At 37.3% G+C, this 24,499-nt stretch overlaps 1 long non-coding RNA gene across 1 annotated transcript; it reads left to right on the top strand.

The window, feature by feature from the left end:
- The first annotated feature begins 15,261 nt into the window (after positions 1-15,261).
- On the top strand, positions 15,262-20,304 carry LOC132010157 (uncharacterized). Its single transcript, XR_009402182.1, has 4 exons — positions 15,262-15,389; positions 17,613-17,701; positions 18,845-18,978; positions 20,236-20,304. It is a non-coding gene; the product is annotated as an uncharacterized LOC132010157 (long non-coding RNA).
- Positions 20,305-24,499: the final 4,195 nt, after the last annotated feature.

Below are 24,499 nucleotides of genomic sequence, written 5' to 3'. Positions count from 1 at the left end.
TTATTAAGTGTTTATGATGAGACAAAATGACTCTAAGTTCAATTTCTCAGGAGTAGCTTCTCTCCAGAATGATCTAGAAATGAGAATGCATAATATAATAAAAACTTCAAAAATTCTAATTATGACATAAAAGTAGAAATATGACTCTGTAGCTCCCAATTTCTGCTTTCAATCTTATTAGCATTGTGGGGAACTTGAAGGAAACCCCTGCTCATCAGAAGCTTCATTTTTTTCATATCCACAGCCCACTGAAATGAATTTTGTCTTCAAGAATACTATGGACATATTGCTTATAAAGACAAACTGTTGTTGTTCAAATCATAAAGTTGGAAGTTATCTCTATAAAAAATACGTTCACTATGGTTTTTTTTTTTCTGTAGACCATCTAAGATGTGGGAAAGAGAGTGTGGAGATGAATTTGGGGGATTGAGAACATATGTTTCAAATTTATCTTCCACAGTAGGAACAAAAGGTCTTTCAAGCCAGGGACCAAGATGGGTGGAGTCCTATTCACAGAGAAGACTCCTCTTTGGTATGTATGTCTGAGAACTGTGACTTTTCCTGTCACACGGAAGCATCCCAAGACAGATAGCTTTTACTTTCTAGTTCTATGAGAAGTGACACTTTTATTTTTGGCTGATGATGCTCAACATTTCAGAATATCCTGAACCTGCTCTGTTTCTGTGTTCTCTGTACACCTACACATTCTACATACACTTTCCACCACAAAAACTTAGAACTTAGACAGAATCATCCAGCCAACTACATTCCTTTCCTTCCTCTGCTTCCTGTCTCCCACCTGCTTTCTAAGTGGAAAGGGACAGGAAGAATAGATAACAAAAAGTGGCTTAGAGATGCCTTGAATTTTCCTACCTCCCCTCAAATTAAAGCAGTTTGAAGGTAAGGAACCTAAATTATGGTTTCGAAATTCACATGGCATACCTGTATAAAATTGGTACATTTTCAGTGAGATGTGATGTCAGGATCTGACTCTTGCTCAAGAATAACCAAGTCCATGTGAATCCAGCCAAGACCAAATGAAAAATTTTATTAATACTCTGGGTTAAAATGTTAAAATACTCATAAAAAAGTTTCACAAAGAACGAAACAATTGAAGTAGGACACATATCCCCATGAGTTTTATAAAGGATATTCAGTGTCTCCTAATAGCTTGAAACACTGTGCCAGTTCACAAAACTCTTAAAAACCAGAGAAATAATATTTTACTTTTGGAGATCCCATGACAAGGGCTTTACCAAGTCCTCTGTGGTAATCAGGGAAATTTGCATGACTGAAATAACAAATGTGCTGGGCCTAAATAGATGACGTTTTAGGCAAAGAGATAAATAAAAGATACTTTAGAATGAAGGTATTCATTTCATAAAGTCACAGAAATGTGAATGCACATGTGATGAATAGTGAAGTTGTATTTCCCATAATTTCCAACCCTTCCCCAGGTTAATTTCTTTCCTATCTGTATAAGTTAAAAATGGATTGGGCTGCAAATAAGACAACTCTTACTTACAGTCAATTAAACAAATAAATATGTCTTTTATAGCATAATGTCTGGAGATCAATGGTTTTTAGATTTTGTTCTGTCCTGCTTTACCATTTTTTTGTATACTGATTTTCTTTTAAAAGATGGCTGTTATATGTTCAGACATTGTCTATATCCAAGTCAGAAGGAAGATAGATAATGCTTTGCCGGTCAGTGTAGGGGAAGACTAAGTTGTCCTCAACCCCCTTAGAGTCCCTGGCTGGGTCTGAAAATCAAACCAACAAAGACAGATCGATGGAAGAAATGGATACAAATTAATTTATATGAGTTTTATGTGATATGGGAGCCTTCATAAGGAAATGAAGATAGGAAAAAGCAATGAAACTTGGGTGTTTTTTTTTATCCTAGCTTTGATAGAGTGTGGACAGTCCTGTATACATATGATAAATCAAAGAGTTTGAATTAGGTGTGGTAACCAGGGAAAAACTTAGCAAGGCCCATTTGTTCAGATTCTCCTGGCATCCTTTTGTCTTCAGAGATGAGGATGTTTCTTTTCTACGGGTTTAGGGTGGGCACCTCTCTTCTGAGGGTTTTATGACCTAATTTAGGGGAGACAGGTGAGTGGAAAATCAGAGTGATCCTCCTGCTTCTGCCATTCTTTCAATCCCCTTCAGCAGCCAAATCTGTAGCAATGTATCAGAACACAATATATTTTCCCAAATTCCCCCAGCAGATTTTACTTACTTATCATTGGTCAGAGCTGGGACCCACAGAATCCCCACTGCATAGAAGGCTGTGAAATTAGAGAATGAAATGTTTATATTTGGCTTGAGATGATGACTATTCGTCTTCTAAGCTTGGCAAGTAGCTGTCCTTAACCACATGACAAAAAAAAAAAAAAAAAAAAATTCTGTTAGTAAAGAGGAGGAAGTAATATCTGCCATATTAGCCCATATCTGCTTATTCTTGTCTCTATATCTATATCTGTGTTACTTCTCTAGGATTAGATATCTTTTTTTTTTTTTTAATCTCCCTTACTCTTCAAAGGCAGATGACAGTACCACCTTCTCTGCAAGACTTTCCTATAAAGTCTATTCCTAATGGACCAGTACTCTTTTCCAAGCACATCACATAAAGCTGCCATTAATTACATCCTGTCTTCAATAGCTTGCTAAATTCTATGTATATAAAATTTCTCTCCTCAATACAAATGCAAATATTTTTAAAGGAGATAGTAACTGCAACTTATACTTTTCCCTTCAATGCCCAGAACAGTACTGGGCACATACAACATATAATAATTAATAAAAATTGTTGGTCCATTTCAGTTTTGTTTCATGAATATTTAGATTCTTAGAATGGGTTAACTCATCCTTCCTTCGTAACAAAATTCACTGAAAAAAGGAGGTTTAATCAGCATGGTGGGTATTTATTGTCCACTCCACGTTCTTAAGCACAGGAAAAGTCTTTTTTCTCCCACTTGGGTTTGGATGGTACTTTCTCCCACTATCTGATTCCTAGAAGGATCACAGATCCAAAGCATGAATAGTCATCCATTGGACTCATGTACTGATCCAGCAATGGGCATCCGATCCAAGCCCAGCCAATACAGATCAGTTAAGATATTTTAAAACAAACTATTAAGAAAGAGAAGCATTCTCTTACTTTGGAATTGAAACCGGAGGGATAGAGGGATAGCGGCCAAAAAAAATTCCTCCATGGAAGAATTTCTGTCTTCAGAAGAAGGATTTGTTGTATTTTGTTTTGTTTTGTCCCCCCCCCCCCCCATCTTTCTGCATTAGCATTCTCAGCAGATAAGAATAAGTTCAATCAGAGGAGCGCAGAGCCAGAGGAAGAAAAGAAAAAGAATTGCATCCTGACAATACCATTTGTATTCCGGGACCTAGTCAAACCTGAAGTCTGACTATTTCTTTTTGACAACAAATTCTCATTTGACAGTAAATCCCCTTTTTTGATTTAACACCACTTCTGTCTGGATTTCTATCACTTGCAAATGATCATGACATTTAGCTTGATGCTTTTCCTATTTCACTAGGAAGTCTCTCATTGGTTCTGACAACTCTACACAGTCTGCCAGGATGGAAACAGCACTGTTCTCAGAGTCAAAAAACTTACTATAATTTGGGGTCTGCCACTTTCAAGCCATGTGACCTTAGACAAATGTGTTGGACTGGGGGTTGTCAAGTTGGCACTTCCACTCTCATATGAGGATGGGAATTACATTTTCCACAACTCCCTCTCCTGCTTGGTTTTGGGTTAAGAGTTAACCTGGAAAGGAATTTGCATGATATTGGAAGGTAAAAGTGGAGAAGAAGACATTACCTTTAGAAGGCTGTGAGGGGTCAGACATGGTGGGGACAGATAAAAAGGTTCTCAGTGGGCCCCACCTTGGCCTGGCTGTCCCCTTGCTCTGTGTTCAGCTTGTCTCTTTGCCTGCTGGCCCGACCAACCCACCACTACATACTTGGCTGTGAGATTACAGAAGCAACATATTCCTTAGAGGGACCAATTTCCACAGACACGTCCAGAGGAACACATCTCAAATTTTCCTGTAAGCTCTCCCAGGCCAATGCTTCATTTGGACCTGGTAATTAACTGAACCTCTGAACTCTGCCCCCCTCCCTCCTTTACAGACCTGTGCTCAAAGACTGCCCCCCACATTTGGAAAAGATCTGATTTCTATACTCAATCCCTGATTCCCAAAGTATTTTTAGTGGTTCTGTTTTCTTTACCTATCTAATAGGGCCAGTTACTCTTTTAAGCCTTGGTTGCTTTGCCCGTAAGAAATGGGTTGTCCTGCCTGACTCGCACAGCTGTAGTGAGAATCCAGTGGTAATGAGGCTGCTGTGCAAACTGTAACTAGGTGGCATTATTACAGCCAGATTGTTGGGAGCAAGTGCCTTGGCTCCTGCCTGCAGGACTTCACTACCTTTCTCTCTGGGACAAACAAACCCTCAAAAGACAAGAGAAAGAAAGCAGTTTCTAATGTCAAGCAAGTGTTTGCCTTCGAAAAATAAATAAATAAATAGGCAGTTGCCGTTAAATTCTCTTTCAAGAGTGTGTCTATTTCTTGATCCTTTCAATTTTTTTCTTCTTCTTTTTATTCCTAGAAAGAATATTAAGGTTTCCTTATTAGTCACTGATTAACATTAAAATATACGTTTCCCCCTATTATTCCGACTAGATCCTACAACTCCACCTCCTTCCATTTCAAACCTTTTTATTCTATGCCTATTTCTTTGCATGGAAGATACAGAAAGAATGAATTGTTGAAAACTTCAGTGAAACAAACAGCTATTTAAAATATTTTTTGAGATTGATCTGCAGACTCAATCTTGCCCTTTTTATCTATACAAAGCCCTTCTATATAGCTACTTGAAGATTACACATTATATATATTTGTTCATGCCACATGTATATTTAAGCCACTTCCCTTTTTTGTTTAAAAATATATATTTATTCAAATGTAAATAACATTGTATATATTTAAAATAGATATATTTTTAGATTTAAGATATGCATAAGAGCTACTCCCCAGTTTTATTTCTTAATGAGGCTCTTTGATTAGTTGAGGAACCTTAGACTGAACAGCAATGTTACAGAGAAAGATATATTTTAACTTGAGCTTTTGCTCAGGATTGAGAACTGCTCTTCTGAGGCAAGCACCCCTTTTCCCTTGTAAGAAAGTATAAAATGGGCATTCTACAGTGAATGCGCCCTTCCTACGCAGTGATTTCCATCAATGTATAATTAAAAGTGGATTTCCTTTTCCTTTTTGGTTGGTGGGAGGGAGGGGCTGGTAAACCTGGTTAAAGAAGGGAGAACAAAGAGAACTTTCATGAGTTCCCCTGCAAACAGTCTATCAGTTACAATTCCTAGTGTTCCAATAGCTGCACCATTCTAAAGAAGTTCTGGAATAAAAAAAGTCAAGCAGGGGGTCCAAGGAAAATTCCACCGGCATGCCAACTAAGGGAAAGAAAGAAAAAGGCAGGGGGAAAAACCCTATCTTTTGTTGTAAAAAGAACTAATGAAGCTGCTGTTAGAACTGTCCACAGCGACACAACAAGGCTATCCACCCACACGCACTGTGAAGGTGTCAGTCATCCGCGGTAATGGGAAAAGGAAACGCTGTGAAGCAGAGGAGGTGGTGGCACACACGGCTTTTAGGGCTGGACTTGGGAACTCGCAGTGAGGGCACGCTTTGGCCTGCATTAGCTCCCAGAAGTTAGTGCACAGACGCCTAAGGTTGTCTACGTAGGTCTTAAGGAAGAGATGGACTGGTGGGGGGTAAAATCCCATTGTCATTATAAATTGCTAATTAAATAATTATCAATTAGTTGGCAGACAGAACTCATTCCAGTGTATTCCTCAGAGAGCCGTCAATAAAGGAAAACAGTAATTTGGGGGTTTTTCCCTCTACGATATTCTTGCCCAGAGGTGCTGAAGGGAGATAACATAGGATATATTCTATGTTAGATGTTTCACCTAAGCTATTATGCATTATTGATCAAAGATAAGCACTGATTATAGCAGGCAAACATGTATTTCCATTATTCTAGTTACATGGTATTAATTTCACCATATTAACTAATCGACTGGGTCGCTTTTTCAGTGAACAAGACATTATACTATTTATTTTCCAGTAAAGAAAAAAACCCCAACACTGAATTTTCTAAGCTATCACACAGAAAGTATTTTGTAAAACAAAATGTCGACCGATATTATTTCTTAAATCACAGACTGTGTCTCTGCATTTTTAACTGTGAAACTTTTATTTTAAAACTTCCTATCTATCTAATCTATCTGCTCTAGATGGATCTATCTAATCTATCTATATCCCTTGTTATGAATTTAGGACTTCAGGATAAGTATTGTACCATCCTCAAATTTTGCAAATGAAAAATCATGTTTGGTTTTCAGGGAATGAGATTTTTTTCCCTCTACCTTTGTAGAGAAATATGAAGCTCCGAGCCTCCCCACTTGTCTTCTCTGTTAACTGTGAAGTTGAGAAGATTTTGAAGTGTTTAAAAACCTTAGTAAAGTCAGTAGCATGTTATGGAAATCAACTAATAAGTAAAATAAATTCATTTTTGTGGCCACTGAGAGACATTTTTCTTTGTACCAAGATATCTTCTACTGCAACTCTGCATAGAGGTCCCTTTTGTTATAAAAATAATAACATTTTAATATTTGACTTTAAAACCACTTATTTACTCATGACAGAGATCTTGATTACACAAACCCAGCTCTCATCATATTCAGTTAATTACCTCACAACAGATAAAAAGTGTCTCTTATCACCGCCTGATGCCCCTTCTGGACAATAGTTTACTTTTGGAGACTTGGAATCAATTGACATCTCAAAATCTTAAAAGAGCTTCATTATGGCAAGGTCCTTAATTTGATTTACTGTAAGGAATACTTAATGGTTAAAGGTCCTTACTGTGTTGTTTTATTGAATTCTTGTTCATGGTTCAGGATTGATCCACTTCAGCCTTTCAGCAGGGAGCAGTTTTCCAGGGAGGCCCAGCAGGACTCCAGATCAATAAGGTTAATAGATGTGGGCCACGCAGTTAGCGGTGAGATGGCTGGCATTTCTGATGCCCATGAACACAAGTTCTGATGTCACTTCTGCACTGGCAGCAATGCCATTCTGATTACCTGGTGAATACAGTGCTCACATGTTAACAGGACAGTGAGTGGCCCATTAATATGTATTATCTTAGGGGGATAAATTAAAAAAAATTTTTTTAACTGTCCTTTAAATCACTGGTCTCCATGACTTCTGAAACATCAGCTACTCCCTTGATGTAGAAAACTGTAGTGTTTAGATCTTCCTTGTGCTTCAGTACCTCCAGCAACCAGATTACAACTCTATCCAACAAGAGGGCATTTTGTGTAGGGAAAAAAAAAAAAAATGTTTCTCTTATGAAAGGAAACTCATGTGAAGAAGGGGTGTTTAGAGAACAAAATCTGAAAGAGGCAACTCGATCTAGAAAATTCCATGGCTATGCAATAGCCATGCTATATAAAATAGCATAAAATATAAACTAGTTAACCAAAGAATTGAGAATCGAGTTTTGTCTCTGCTGTTTTCTAGTAAGTGTTCTTTTTAAGAAGTCAATAGAAAGTCAGCAACCCCTTCCAACGTCTATCAAAATGTACCATTTGTAGACATGCCACAGGGACTAAAGCAACTGACTCTTCGAGGAAATAGATTCGTCTCTTCCAGTGCTTCCCATAAATAAGTATGCCAATAAATAAGCAAATGTAACAGAGGCGTATTAGTGAGTAGTAATGTGGAAAATCTGTCTACCTGCCCTTTAGGAAAAAGTTTGACAGTGCATATTATTTCAAATAATGGATGCTGGTTTTACCGTACAAATTAAGGAATCATCCTTGCCATCCTATAGTTCATTGAAGGGTCTGTTTCACTGTTTTCTACTTTTTCAAATCTTTCTTTCCTTCTCTCTCTTCCTTCCTCCCTTCCATCCCCTTTCTCCCTCCCTTCCTTCTTTCCTTTCTTCCTTTCTTTTAAAAACAACAAGCCAAACCCAATGGACAATCTAAAGTCTGTAATGCTCCAAGAATTTCCTTGACAAACTCTATGGTGTTCATATATCCATCCTGGATAGATCCAAATTTTGTTTCTTCGTTGGCTGATTTGCCATACTCCTAAAATAAAGATTTATTATTGGTTAATTTGGAAACATCAGATAATAGATATCATTCTGCTCAGACAAATTTTGCCAGTGTACGTTAGCCCAGTAATGCAGCAGATTGAATTACAGTATTCTTTTTATTGTCTCCCATACTCATTAAACCTGTTAAATAGTAAAACATATTAGGTTAACTTGAAAATGCTTCAAGTCTGAAGGAAACTAGATTTTCTTTAAATTGCACTGGGAGATTCTCTGTTAATTGAGTTGTAATCAGTTAGTATTGATCGTTAGCCCTTTCTTTTATGATGAGGATGTTAATGATGATGATGGTGATGATGATGCTGTAATGTGCTCTGTTAATCTGAAGAGCATTCATTTTTATGCCAAATGTATATAGGTTTATGTTGTCATAATCAAGAAAAAGGCAGGAACGAACATTCTGGGTTTTTTAACTAATATAAAAGGAGGAATTTTCTTACTCTTGCATTTCCTTTTCCATTTTCACGTTTGAAATGCTAGCCAAGCCTGTCCTGAAATTGAAATTGTTTGCTGAGGATAAATACCATTCTTTTTTTTTTTTTTTTTAATGTTTATTATACTTATCTTCTAGGAGGAAAGCAATTCTTTTGCCAGTTGCACATTTTTAAAAATCATGGCTAATTTGAATAAATTAACATATTTTGTCATCAAAAATTAATTCTAAAAAAGAAACGATAACTAGGAAAGGGATTTAATTGTGTATTTTATAAGAAGAGAGAGAGGAAAAAAAAACTTTGTTATTCACAGGGCAGCTCAGTTAATTTGATGTGCTTTGATGTAAATTTGGGGGTTGCTTTAATTTCAAAACATATTTTTTCACTTAATAAGGGAGACAAAAGAAACTTTCAACCAGCATCTCCAGTTTGTTATCTCAGAATGTTTTGGCTTCTCAAATGTGAGAACACGATTGTTTTTATTTCCAGGAGGAGATAATAACACTGAAGCAATAAAAAAGAGTCAAGGCAGCTTGCACAGCACAGGAAGTTCACAGCCAGAGACTTAATTTCTCACACAATGTGCTGTGCAATGGGCCCATTAACATAGATGAATAGGCTCTTTAAGGGTTTTTTTTCCTTCTTCTTCTTCTTCCAGATATGCAGCTGCCGCTGAATGGTGATATGTTAATAAGGTACTCACTTGCCTATTCTTCAGGTACTCTGGCATTCTCTACCTAGGTAATCTCCATATAGGAAAAGCTATTAGGGGGTTGTATCTGCTACCACACCTTCAATTATATTAACACCTGCACTGATAATCCACGTAAGGTAAGCTAGTAGGGGGCCTATGGCCTTAGTCCAGCCCTTTTCTCCCTACAAAGTTACATCTGAGGAGGAGGGGGAAAGGAAGAAGCAGAAGGAAAAAAAAAAAAAGGAAAGTCACTTTTATTACACATCAGTGGGAACCTTCTGAAAAAGCTTTCATGCCTAGGAAATTGTTATTTCTTCAAACAGCTGACAGCCTGCAGAGGAAACTCTTAATGGAAACCCAGCTCCTGCATTGTTATGCATGGCCCTCATGTAGATTCAGGGGGGTGGATTAAGTTAGCTTCCAAAGGGTCTATTGTGTGTAGCATTAATTTGCAGAGCTCTTGATATTTGAGTTTGAAGGTTTATAACCTCAGTGTTTACTTAGATGAACTACATCCTAGGTTTGTTTATTTCCGTCTGCAGTCTCTTATTTCCTAGTAAATGTTACATTTATATTTGTTAACAGCAAGAATGTTGTTATAAATCTGAAGGAAATAATTACACATACTTACATTCATTCATTTTAAAGCTTTGATTCTGGTCCTCCAGGGTCACTCTTCACTGTTATGTCTATAAAAGATTAAACAGATAAATTCATTTTTCAAGAACGTTTATGTCACCCAGTTAAACAGCAGTGGGAAGACGATATAGTTTGGAGTGAATGCTTAATTATAATCTACCCTGAAGTGGTAACTTCCTAGGAAATTAATGTAACTATCTCCTATTTCTTTCATAGAGCAATATTCTGAATACATGGCCCCCCAATTCTGTACCTTGCACTTCCAGATGAACAAATCTGCTGTAGAATTCATTGTCATTTTCTTGTGGCTGTTTGAATGGTTATTTGTAAAGAGTTAGTTGCAATTTTGGAATTATAAAATTAAAAACAAATATTTCCAAGTTGAGACTTGCAAATAACTCTGTGTGATGTTCTTGATATAAGAACCCTTCAAAAGTCTCATCTTCTGAGATTAAATTGCAAACTTACATTCAGAAACTTGTTCAACACCACCCCCTAACCCTACTCCCTCCTTTTCCTCCCTGGTTTGTATAGGCAGTTGCTAACATGAATTTAAAATACAATATGAATGGCTGGGAAGAAAAAAAGGCATGCCCATTGGAACCTACTCTGGTCTTAATCTGGATTTAGGGGATCAATTGAATAGAAGTACATTATGCTTGAACAACTGATGTTTCTATTATTTTTAAACCTTTTTAATAGAAAACAACACCAATTGCATGTTGAATATTTTATTGCATATTTTCTGCTTTTGGTTAGATTTTTGATTTTTATAGATAATTTAAAATGTGTCTATTCATGGAAATACCCATGTTAGCATTTATATTTGAAAGGTCCTGTGATACAGTGGTAAGATACTCATTTTCTTAAATATCAGTGACCAGGAACCAGTACTGGCTCCAAGTACCTTGGGTTTGTCTTTGAACCTCTTCTGGATCTTACTTCTCCATCTGTAAAAATTAAAGTGGTGCTCTGATTTCTAAGGCCTCTAAACAATTAAGTCCTATGATTCCCATCAAAATATATTACTTCATTCTTACAGAGAGATCTCCTAATAAAGCTACCACACTTAGACAACCCCTTCTGCCAATAATTAGATTTTCCAATCTTTATATAATCCTAGGGTTGTATATTTATTACTATTCCTTGTAGCTGTCACTATTTTTTCAACTTCTATTCATTCTTCCTTTTTATTTCAAGGGAAAACTGCTGATCGGGCAACCGTTGTTAGAAAATCTCTGACAGACCCAGCCGAAAACATACTGGTTCACAGTAGTGAAAGCTGGAAGCAAACTTTTAAGATTTGATGACACTTAGCCTGGCAAGCAATGTGAAAGACGGGTCTTATTACCACTACATTGTTTGTTGTGTTTGTTTTCATCATGCCGTTCTCCAGGCTGTTTCTGTGTACCCTGAAAGGAATCCATCCAAAAATGGAATTTAATTGATCCAGCAAATATTTCTTGAGCCCCTCTCAGATGCTAGGCATGGTGTTACCTATTGAGGACACAGTTATATACAAGAAAGAAGTAGCTCCCGCCCTTGTGTGGATTAGTTTGGAAGTAGCACCATTAGACACGGAGACATGTAACAAGTACTATACTGAATGAATGAAGACAAACATTATGTGGGAATGAATGACTAAAGCATACCCTTAATGAATTAGTGTTTTGCCTAAGGCAGATAAGATATATAGGTTCAGTTCAATTCCTTTTAACAGTAACTTACGGAATCTCTTCTACTTGCCAGGCATGTTGGTTAGCCTTGGAAATTTTTATATAGGGAAGTTGATATTTATTTATTTATTTGATATTTATTTATTTATTTATTTGATACGTATTTATTTATTTGGTATTTATTTAGGGAAGTTGATATTGCAAGGTAGGAACCATTATATGGATTAGACTCTTAAATACTTGGCAGTAGGCTTTCATTTCAAGTGCTATAATATTGTATGTGGAAGAGCTGTCCTGGAATGTCACTCATTAGGTTAATAAAGCACTCTATGGCTCAGGACATAGTGCCAGAAGGAAGAAGGAAAGAGAAGTCAATTTTTAGTGACTGCATTGTGATGAAAAAAGTGAAAATGACCATGATGCTGTCAGCGATCTGTTATATTGGGCTTAGGAAATACCAAATTCTGTCCTGAATATTCTGTGTGTTACGTAATTCAGGTTTTTTTTTTTCTGTACCTTTTTTTTTAATTAAATTAAATTAAATTAAATATTTTTTCAGTGTTCCAAGATTCATTGTTTATGCACCACACCCAGTGCTCCAAGCAATACATGCCCTCCATAATACCCACCACCAGACTCACCCACACCCCCAAACCCCTCTACTCTAAAACCCTCACTTTGTCTCTAAGAGTCCATTTTGTCTCCAGTGTCTCATGGTTTGTCTCCCCCCTTTGATTTCCACCAACTCACTTCTCCTCTCCATCTCCCAATGCCCTCCGTGTTTTTGTTTTTATAAGTAGGCTCCATGTCCAGTATGGAGGCAACTGCAGGGCTTGAACTCATGATCCTAAGGCCAAGACCTGAGCTGAGATCAAGAGTCAGATGTTTAACTGATGAAGCCATCCAGGTACCCCAGTTTTTCTGATAGCTTTTGGAGGTGGGCATTATTATCCCCATTTTACAGATAAAGAAACTGAGGTTCAAAAAGTGACTTGCCTATACTGCAAAGGTAGCAAAGATAGAACTGAAATTCAAAGTCAGATTTCCCTTACTACCCAGTCTTTCTTCTTACTCACTGCATTACCATTACCCTATCCTTGTGGTCAAAGCCCTCTAGCTATTTGGGGTCTGCTAGTTGCTAACTTTGTTCTTTCTGCAATTCTTTAGGAGACACGGGTAAAAACATTAATTGCAGCTTAGTACAAGAACAGCTTTCACAACTGCAGTCCATCAAAGAGAATTCTGTTAAGCTCTTGCTCAAAGTCTAGAAATGTAACTTCTGGATCAATTTTAGAGGCTTCTAATGGAATATCAAATATAAGTGTCTGCTTATTAAAAGTAAATATGTGTGCATGTGCGTGTGTGTGTGTATGTCTGTGTGTGCGTGGATTATTGCAAAAATAAGATGAAGGAGGTGGTAATGATTAAACAATGGGTTTACGGAACTTGCAAACTGACCTGTTTAGAGAATGACACCTGCATGTCATCATCATAGTAGAAAGTATGAGAGCTTCTAAATCTGAATGAACATAAAGGAACACATAATATTTTTATTCTCCAAAGGCAAATGTAATACAGGGAGGGAAGGATGAAGAAAAGCAGCTGCAAGCGGGCCAGGATTAAATGTCTGATCCACTACTTTGACAACTGTAAAAACATATTTGATCACTGATGTCATTACTGGAAAGCCTAATATCACTCTATGAGCTTGCCGACAACATGATCTCTTCATGCTTCTAGAATCACCATTCCCTGGTTATTTTACTAACAGGAACTTGCTATCACAATTTGTTTACATTTACAACCACGTTTTAGTAAATTGGTGTATGTACAAAGAAAATTTAGACCTAGTTTTAGTTAAAAATTTTGTTAAAGACAATAACTTGAGTTTAGAACTTCTTTCTTTAAATCAATTAAAGCAATTAAATTTTGCTAAATTTAGTTTTGTAAAACTAATGTTAATGCTATTAAAAAGAAGACATGAGGAGTAATTTCTATGTATTCATTTCAGGTAATAGTACATGCAAATAATGAAGTGAATATATAATTATGAAGTTTCACAAGTGAGCATATTTTCCCCACAGAATTTCAAAACATACTTTTGATGTTTTGCCTCAGTATGATTTAGTTGAAAGAGAAGGTGATTTGGTGCCTAATAGTTCTGGGAACAAATACTTGCTATCACAGTTACTGTGTTGCCGGAAGGCGGTACCTTTCATCAGGCCCAGTACCGGATTGGGGATGAGAATGCCTACATTTCAGGGTTCTAGCAAGAGTTCAAAGGAATATGTATGAAGCATACACACAGGGCTTGTGCTAAGTGTTGACTAAATTGGGGTCACATTTTAGTAATAACGAGGTGCCTGGGAAATGAAGACGCCAAGAGAAGAATGAAAAAGAAGGATATTAGTCAGAGCAAAGGCAATGCAACAGATGAAAAGATGATTTAAAATGGCCAATAATGGTTGACAGAATAAAGATGTCAAAAGCCAAAATATTAAAAGCTAAAGACTCTCAATAGAAAAGTTCGTCCATATAGCATTAGTCTGACTTTTGGAATTGTGTTTTCACAAATAAGCACCATGTCCCAGAAGAGGAAGAAGAAAAAGGGGTGGGGGGAATATAAAGCTGTGGGGAAATTAAACAAAAACAAGAAAATTAGATTAAATGTGGAACTTTTGTCAAAGAGCAGCTGAACAATACAAAGAGAACAATATGATAAAACAAAATCCCTGGGAAGTCTTGAAAAGAAAACAAAAGAAAAACAAAGAAACATGAGAAAGGCAGGAAAACAGCACACACTGAGAATGCACAGTTGACATGTACATATGTTCCAGCCAACGAAACATGCGCAGCTCTGCTTTTAATTTTGACAGCCAAAGATATCTGCATTGAGCAGGTTTAGTCTAAGAAAAGGGCATCCACAATGTTAGAAAGCAATGCTTTTCCAATTCTCAAAACAGAAGTCTATGTTTAAGCGTGATATACGGGTCCATGTTTTGAGCGCCTATGGAATTCTAGGTTTGGGGCATAAAAAAATCACTTGTTTCATTATAAATTTACCCATTTGGATGCCAGAAATAAAAACTCTGGGTTGTTTTTTTTTTTTTCATCCACTCAATCAGAGAAGATACATTTTTTTTTTTTCCAAATTGTAGTTCTATCAAAAGATAGAGATCTGATCTAGTTTAAAAATCTGTGTCATCTTGCTGAGTGGATGCAATGACAACAGCCACAAGAAGTTTCCAGCCAGACAAAAGGACACCTAAAAATTCTTTGGGGATCAATTCCTTCCCTTCCACAGCCAAGTAGCACACGTCTGTCTACTACAAATCTACCGGCAAATAGACTTGTTCCTGTTCACTTGTCCTTGCAATGAAGCATCTGCTAGCTGGTTTTTGTGTTTGTCTGTTTGACGGTTGGGTTTTTCACTGTTGTTAGATTTTTGCACAAATGCTCCAATTCAAAACATCATCCTATCGCCTTTTTTTAGTCGCTAATTCCTCTTGTCCCTGTGGCTACATCTCTAGGATCTCATTAACAAACTAGTTCTGTGCGCCCTTAACACTGAGGGCCCTCGTCTGCAGCAGGAGGCAGCTCTCCGCTCAGCCTGCAGTGCCGAGTGACACAGCCCGGCGACATAGTCACCGAGCACTAACTTCTATTAAATGCAGGCAGACTGTGAGAACCCTATTGGAACTGCGTCAGGACATGAGAGAAGCAAAGGTAATTCTTCTGTTTCTACATCCATTTTTTTTTTTTTTTCAAGAATCAAGTATTTCCATCCGGAAGAGACAAGTGTGCAAAAGGGGACGGGGTCTGTTCAGTGTCAAAACTGATAAGCAGGGAAGTAAATTGATCAATCAGCTAGGAAATCAGTTGCAAACACGGAAAGAGAAGAGCCTCTGATAGTTGGGGTTTGTTTAAATGAAGGTCTCATGCCAGATGAATGCAGTGGTTTAGGATCTAGGGAGAAGGGGAGTGTGCTAGTGAGGGTTTTCTTCCTGAGAAGTAAACTGTGGGCTAATATCTGGTCATGAGAGTTTTTGTCTTTCTAAATTCTCTAACCTGGAGAGGACTTTAGAGATCAGCCAGTTTGTCATGAATGATCACATCAAATACTTTTCTTTTTTCAAAGGGATAGCTGCAAAGTTTTGGACAAGGCCTCTGCAGGCAACTGGAAGCAGAGTGTGTACCCAGGTGGTGGGTCTCGTCTGTGGCAATATATTTTTCTGTCTGTCCAATTGAATATGGTTGTAAAGGGAATAAAACCCATGTAATCTCCAGCAGTGACAATTTAATCAGTTGTAGAAGGGGAAGAAGCAGAGTCCCCTCATTTTCATATTTGCATATTTGATTTTTGCGTTGGGGAATAGAGGTTAATGTTTCTCTATTACTTCCCATGCAATTTTAATATTTAACTCTTCTATGCGGAAATTTTTGCCGTGATAGAAAATAGTGAGTCAGATGGGTCTAAGAGGAAAGTTCCATGTCAGCAATAAAGGGCTCGATGCAGCATGCTTTTGTCACATTTTTCCCCTACACAGAAGCTATATGCCAAACGTGGCTTGCATGCTCCCAGTCTCGGCACGTGATGCATACGCTATTACCATTCAGACATCCACCCTGAAAATGAAGGCAACTGTTTGGAGAACAATACAAAATGATGAGGACTCTATCATAATATGCTCCCCCTTTGGGTTAATATTTCCTAAACTCTTAATACTTGCATCTCTTTCTGAGGAAGTAGGGTTTCTAAAATACCTGATATACAGAGGGGTCATTTTTATGAGGTTAGAGAGGAGCAATAAAATATAGTTAAATTAATAAAATTTCATTGTTTTATACAATTAACAGAATATTATCACCCATGATAACAGATTATGGGACAGATTTTAAGAGAAATAAGATGCAAGTAATTTGAAATCATCATCAATTACCCTTGTGTGACTCCCATGAGTATATTAAAAATCTATTCAAAATGGCGTTGGATTTGAATTACTAGAACATGGAAAGCTGTTTTTTTATGCATCGATGCATGTTAGCATCCATTTTTGTGTAAGCCCCAAAAGCATGTTGGGTAACTTACAAGAAGGGGGGGATAGTATTCTACTTGCTTAACGATTTAGAATTTCTTTATAAAAAGTGGACTCTGAAGCCAACATTTCACTAGAGAGAGAAGGAATAATGATATGGGTTCTATATAATTTTATAAAAAGAGAAAAAAGCACGAAGCAAAAGTTTTGAAATGTTATAGGCATTAAAGTTAATCTAGAGATTTATTCACATATATGTGCACATGTATGTGTGTATATATCCATACATGTACATGTATTTGATTATCAACAATTGGGCCATAGTTACAGGTGTGTTGATAATGGTTGGTAATTGAATCGTTGATAATCAAATTCTGTGAGAGGGAACTAAATTTGGAATTCTGAAAAGATAAGCCTTACCATTTTATTAAAAAGTAGAAGTAGATTCTCTAATTTACAAACATGAAAAGTGCACCAGTGGGGTATACAGATATGTAGAATCATGAGATGACAGGTACGAGATGCTCTGGGGGTGCGCACAGCTTCACATTAAATTCAAACACAGAATATGTCAAGTTTTAAATATGTTCTTCTTTATCTAAATCTGCATTCTGATGATCACCCTTTCAAAGAGGTTGCAAATATATAAATATGTGATCCAATGATTACATATTCAAATTAACCCGGTTTCTTTGAATATGGTCTAATGATTGAATGATCCCCCAAACACTGCAACTCCTTTGGGAAATATGCTCTTGCCTCAGCACATATTCTCGAGGCCTGGAGAGTACTAGGTCTGCCAAGGAGTGCCTTGAAGCATGGAAACCCTGCTCTACCTAAACATGAGTCCTAGGCTTTAATCACAATGGCTAGGTTCACACTAAAGCAATTAACCATATGATTGCTTTCACAGGAGCCCAACCTCATCAGTATCTTTCCTTCGGGCAATGTGACAAGGCTGGATATAAGTCAATGACTCAAGTGGATTTGATTGCGTAAGAGGTACAAGTCTCTGAATACACTGTTCCCAAATGCAGAGTAGAAATATTCATCTCATTCTACTTTTTGAAGTTGCCATTTCATAATCAACACTTTAAATGGTTACGGTAAAATAATTGTTCTATTAAAGGATTAAGAGTTGACGAGTATAATCAGAAAGGTTAAGACCAAGTAATAATAATCTCTTTTATAGTTTGTTGTTCCGGGGTGTGTGTGTGTGTGTGTGTTTGGTTTTGGTTTGGGTTTTGGTTTTGGTTTGGTTTATTTGTTTTGTTCTTTTTTTGGCTGGGGGTTGAGAGTGAGCCATGATAACTCGCAAAACCTTAAATAATAAACTTGATTTTGAAAGTCTGAAAGAGATAAAGATGCCTAAGGATTGTAGTTTGTAATTGAACAGGTAGCTTTAGATAAGGTTAGAAATGTGTGTGTGCCTATGTATGTGTACATGCACATACAGAAACATATATGTGTATGTACTTGTGTATTTTTTAGGCTTATTTAATCTTGTGACTTCACTAGTCATTTCTGAATTTGGTGATACATCAAATGTGAATTTGAAACTTTCTAGTACCCTTTTCTTGGTATCCTAGTGGGAAATTTCTGCTAGCATAACAGGATTTTTGTTTCCTATCTCTTAAAATGATTTCTTCAAAAGTGAGCTACTAGAGGATTTTCAAGTTTTCCTAGCTTAAAAGCCAAGTATGAATACAAGATCTGAACAACAGTTTTCCAGAGGGTTTGTCATTCATTTCTCCATGTTTGTAGATCATCCTAAATATTCCTCAAATGCAATTAAAATGCATCACACAACAAGGATTCCCTGTATTCTATTCTGAAATGCCAAGGTACTTATTTCTGTGAAAAATGTGTTGAAATCATGAGATCAATTCCCCCAAAGATTTTCTCAATTTGGAATCCAACAGATGATTTTATCACCTTCAGTGAAAGAGAGTCTGTCGATGGAATTTTTAGGCCTGATGATGTTGGGAGCCTCTTAAGTTAAAGCACTTATCCAAGTAAAATGGAGATTTTTTTTCTTTAAAGCATAAGGATGACTTGTCTTGAATCAGAGAAGACTTTATAAAAGTTGCTAAATCTGACTTTTAAGCACCATAATGCATTGTTTTCTCATGTCTACCTATTTAGATGAATGATCAGTTTATCCAGTGACTCACCAAAGTGTGTCCCAACCAAAGTCCACAATTATTTTGGCTCCTCGCATTCAAAGTGGAATGTTCTGAGAATCTGGATGATCTCTCGCTGAGTGTCTGGGCCACAAGGTAATAAAACACCTGAGGATCTGAGGGGAAAATGCTGAGGGGACCCAATTCTCTCACTGTCCCTGGGAGAACGAACCCCATGGAGATCAGAATATAACTGTCCTTGTAATCCCAGAGCCCATCCATCTATTTCTTTCCCCCTTTCTCTATTCTAAAAAAAAAAAAAAAAAAAAAGTAAACATATGTAAATAAATCTAAGGAAAATAGTCATGAAAAACTTTTGGCAATCTGGAGTATAATTGCAGCCTGTCGGAAGACTGATTAAAAGATAAATGTGCCCGCACCCTCCTCCCACTTGCTGCCGGTTGCATGCTTCCAAAAAGGCTGAATCTCCCCAGCCCAGTGCATACGCCTCACTCTCCTCCTCCAGCTATTCTTGGCTATGGATTCCCCTGTGCTCTTTGTGCACTTTAAGTTTAATTTTGCATTTAAAAACTCAATTGGCTCATCTGTTAAGCATTAAGCAGCTCCCTTTTGAGCCACAGGGGGAGCCCTGGGAAAACCCACAGCTGCTGGAACATGGAAAATGGGTTTAAAAAAACAAAACCATTTTGAAACTTTAAAGCATTTTAGCAGCCGTGGATTTCCCAATCCTTACCCCCCAAATGGTTCATCTGTTTAACTTTTATCTGGTATTGGAAAACACAAACCAGAGCATTAAATAGCCCTCAGATGACTTTTTGTTTAATACAGAATGAAAGTAAAAGCTAAGCAAGCCATGTGCGAGGATCTTCTGGAGAGCTATGGCCTCGAATACCTGTAAGGATATTCTCCCTCTGGATTTTGAAATCCAGCCCTGCCCACTAGAACCACAACCTTTCTTCCCCTCCCTTATACAGCCCGGCGCTCCTTCAAAGAAAGTGGTGGAAGGGAGAGCCAGCTAATCCAAATCTCAACTGGAAAAGTTAATAGGCTGGGGATATTAATGAAAAGCTCAAGCAAGATTTTATGTTTCATAATGATTTATCATTGACTAAAAATTCATGTTTAATTACAGTTGGATGAGCTCTAGATAAACCTAGATTCTTCTTTTTTTCATCTCTCTCGTATTCTCCTAATTTACCCGAAGTCTCCCAATGGTAGGGCCCTAAGTCCCACAGTTAGATACCAGTTCCTTCGAATGATGGACCCTCTTAGCAAAATGAAAATATTTTTTGGAAGAGTGACAACTGCAAGCTTGTTATTTATTAATAATACCTAACAGAAGAACACTCACTTCTCATAAAGAATCTGCTTATTTTGTTTTTTAACCTACAGGAACTATGATATTCCAAATCAGATGAATAAATGAGGTTCAGAATATAATGCCTCCCAAGTCATTCCTTTGAATGGTCGACGTCAGATTCAGGAGTAAAATTATATAATTACTGATTCCTAGTCTAATTTTGGTCTTGGGATTTCTTCTTTGAGATATCGTTGTTGTTTGGGGTGGGGATGGAGTGGTTAGCTTATGAGGAACACGCTCACGGAACATTTTTTCATTGTGTACTTTTAAATTAATATTGTGTTTTTCAAAGTCCTCAATTTCAAATTTCTTTCATATTATTTTCTTCTCCCTCCTTCTCTCTCTCTGTCCAGTATGTCCATGAATATTTTTTTATGTATTAATAGGGCACTGTTAAGGAGTTGAATATATTCTATAAATCATCCAAACTTTATGATGCTCTGTGACAGGATTCTAAGTAAATTTGAAAGGCTGTATATTTAAAAAAAAAAAAAGTAAAATAAACTTGTGGTGGAAAAGTAGTTACATAAAATATTAAGCCAGGCACATATACTGACAAATTCTGAAATTAAGAAGAAAGAATTTATAGCCTCTTCAATTTAAGAAGACCAGAAAAGATGTCCATTTTTCCTATCATCAAACTCAAATATTAAAGTTTCAAACTGAGGAGACTAATGACATTTGTATATGTTTTGGAGATGGGGACTACTTCTTTTTCGTATTAAATTTAAGTTTTTACCAGGGGGAATAAGTCTTTATTGAACACCTATTATGTGCCAGGCACAATGCTAAGTGATTAATGTGATTTTGTGTTCAGAGATAATGCCAGTGACCTATTTTCATATTATTTAATTAAAACTGTCCAACTTCTCCTTTTTGGTCCATATTCCTTGAGCTTCAGCTGCTGTTCCAGATTCAGAGAAGGGACATTCAAAAGTCATACACATATGAAAGAATTGGAGTACTGTGTCTATTGGAGCTAAAAACTATAGTTTACAACCAGTTTGTACCATGAAATATAGAGCAAACAAGGACTATTCTCTGTAAGCAAATGAAGTCCTTCTTAATGTAGCTTAATGGCTTCTACCTGAAACCAAAAAGAGTATGAATTGTGGCTCATCTTAATGGGAAGGTAGAGCTAAACTCTTAACAGTGTTATCTAGACTTCCTTGTTCTCTTCAGCTTTCATTTTAGCTTTGCTCTAAATTCTGGCCACATTCTCTCTTCAGTTCCAAAAGCTTCCTTTGTATCATAAAGGTAGGGAGTGGAGTGAGGTTTTGGCATGTTTAAAGATTTTTTTTTATTTATTTGACAGACAGAGATCACAGGTAGGCAGAGAGGCAGGCAGAAAGAGGCGGAAGCAGGCTCTCTCTTGAGCAGAGAGCCCTATGAGGGGCTCACTCCCAGGACCTGGGATCATGACCTGGGCCAAAGGCAAAGGCTTTAACCCACTGAACCACCCAGGTGCCCCTAAGTTTTGGCATGTTTAGTAGCTCCAGAGGGAAGATGATCTTCGTCCTGACATTCCTGTAAATAATCCTGGTGAAGGTTCTAAATGGCCTGGCTCAGGCAAGTGTGCCTGACTTCTGGCCCAGAGGCTGTGGTACTCTTCTTGTCGGGCCAGGGTCACCTGCATACTGCTATGAGTTGTGACTGACCTTTGTAAGAGTCAGTTGGTCAGAGTGAAAAGGCAATGGAAGCATGGAGAGGTTAAGTAATTTGCTCAAGGTGACACACCTAACATCTAGAATTCAAACTCAAGGGATTTTATTCCAGAATCTGTGCCAATGCACTTGATATTGATATTGTTACAAAATATTTCTTTTGGTATAGCATGATCCTGGTATCTCTTTTTTCCATGTATTTTTTATGTGATTTTGGTCGGATGTTATTGTGATCACACAACATGTGTGAAGCTGCACCAACCACCTTGGACTTTTTAAGGGAAACTTTTTAGAAGTGTGGAAATCATTACTGTGCTGATCTGGTTGAATTCGCTATCCTGGAAACTACTACTTTATGTTTCTTGTCATAAGAAATACTACAATCCTCATTGTTCAACTACTTTGGTTAGATATCCTGTTATTTGTAGCTATAAATATTCTAACTGGCTCAAGACTCTCTTCCTCTGTAATACTTTCTTGAGCCCCTTTATTGTTTTCCTTCTCTTTCTACAGACTATATATCTTCAAATCCTGAAGAATGGTATAGTAGAAGAGTCTACGATTTTTCAGATTGAGGAGAGGACAATGGGAGAAGAAAGGAAGGACTTGGGAGAGGGTGAGAAGGATAGATCTGCAGGGATGATATGAGATTAGTAATTTCCTGTGGGATTTTGATGCCCCCTAGGAGAACATTTCAAGAAGAAGGTGGGCCCTTCTCAGTTGACTGCTGTTAAAAGGAACACTGAAGGTGCCTGGGTGGCTCAGTGGGTTAAAACTTCTGCCTTCGGCTCAGGTCATGATCCCAGGGTCCTGGGATCAAGCCCCACATCAGGCGCTTTGCTCAGCAGGGAGCTTGCTTCCTCCTCTCTCTCTCTCTGCCTGCCTCTCTGCCTACTTGTGATCTCTGTTTGTCAAATAAATAAATAAAATCTTAAAAAAAAAAAAAGAACCCTGAAAAGTGGCCTTTGGATTTGATGACTTTAGTAAGAGCTATTTGGTAGTATGATGCTGGTAGAAGCAGACTGGAATGGGTTTTAGAGGGAGAGGAAGGCGAGGAAATGGAGTGAGAATAGACCATCCACTGGAGAAGTTTGACTGTGGAGGAGAGAAGAGGGGGAGGCAGATGCTGTGGGTTCTATGGAGATGGGGCAAGAGTGGGTGTTGTTTTGAAATGGATGAGACTGGGCTGTGTTTAAAGGTTGATTATATAGGAGAGAAAAAATGTATTTTCCCACATGAAGGAACAGAGAACAGAATCAGAATCACAGGTGGAAGGATTGGCCTTAGACTATTTGAAGACTATTCTGGATTAAAACAGGAAAGGATAAGAGCAGGGAGTTAAATGGTATACTTGTTGCTTCCCAGATTTAGGAACATTAAGACTGTCACAGTTCATTTTGGTTACTTTGTGTTACTGTTATATTTTTTCCTTATACCTCTTCTTACATATTTGAGATTCCTTTGAAAATCCTCATTAGAATTAAAAAGAAATAACTGTCATTCTAATGTTTTTATATGACATGGAAAATAATAGTTCAACTAACTATTTGTTGTAATAATAAAGACCAGAAGCAAAACCAAAGGCCAGGATCCTGGAGTCTTTCATGTTGACCCTTGTTCTACTATGAACTTTAAAATCTGTTTTACATCAGACACTTCAGGAAATAAAATAGGAGAACATGGGAAAGGAATATATTCTGCTAAGGTTGCCTAGGTCCAGTGGGATTGGTGATGTTTCCAAAGAGAAACAAACAGCAGTTGATGAGGATTTTCAGTAAAAATCCTTTGATGTCAGATAATTTTTAGAAAGAGAGAAAAAGATGCAGATTTTAACAAGTACTTATAAAACAAAATCCAGGTTAACCAAAGTTATATCTAAGAAGGAATGTTTCAGGGAAGTGAGTATAGGTAAAGCCATAGAGCATAAAAAAAGTATTCATAAAGTCTTTTGTTAGAATTCATTATAAGCAATTTCTTCAGTCATGAATTTTTTAATTAAGCATCCTTTAAAAAAAAAGTGTGGTAACTTGGAAGGAATAAGTTTTAATATGACAAGTTATTCAGAGCCTACTTGGAGGTGGATATTCTGTATTTTACTAAATTTTGAAATAAATGTTGTCCTTTTGTCCGTAAAACTATAGCTTTCCTAGTTTCTGTCTCCTCTTCCACTCCTATCATTTCTTTTAAAACCATTCATGGTGTGACGTTATCTACCTTTTTCTGACAAGGTTAGAAGTGCTGTTAATTCCAGTGAATGTGGTATGGTAACAATTAGACTAATGCGTAAATAACTGTACAACTGCAACACCATGCTTATACAACCTGTCTTCATGAGCCAACATTGGACACATACTAGACAGAACTATTCCCTCATGAGATGCTACACTGGATGTAAGGGTCATAGTCGGGAGGTCAAGAGATGTGCTGAAAGTGACTTACTCCAAATAATAAATAGTCATTCAGTTTCCACAACCCTACTCTTTCCTTTTTAACTTGAGGAGATGGAGCTTGTGAAAAGGTGCACACATGCACACTGATTGTTACCCACCTGGTAAACACTGCTGCATTACTCAAGATTCATTTAGAGACTTATGCATTCTGTGGGGTCTTTCTGACTCTCCTTTCCTCCAGG

Source organism: Mustela nigripes, chromosome 2 (assembly GCF_022355385.1).
Source record: "Mustela nigripes isolate SB6536 chromosome 2, MUSNIG.SB6536, whole genome shotgun sequence".
Lineage (NCBI taxonomy): Eukaryota > Metazoa > Chordata > Mammalia > Carnivora > Mustelidae > Mustela > Mustela nigripes.
Note: the sequence above shows the minus strand (reverse complement) of the source record. Positions and strands in the feature narration are given on the sequence as shown.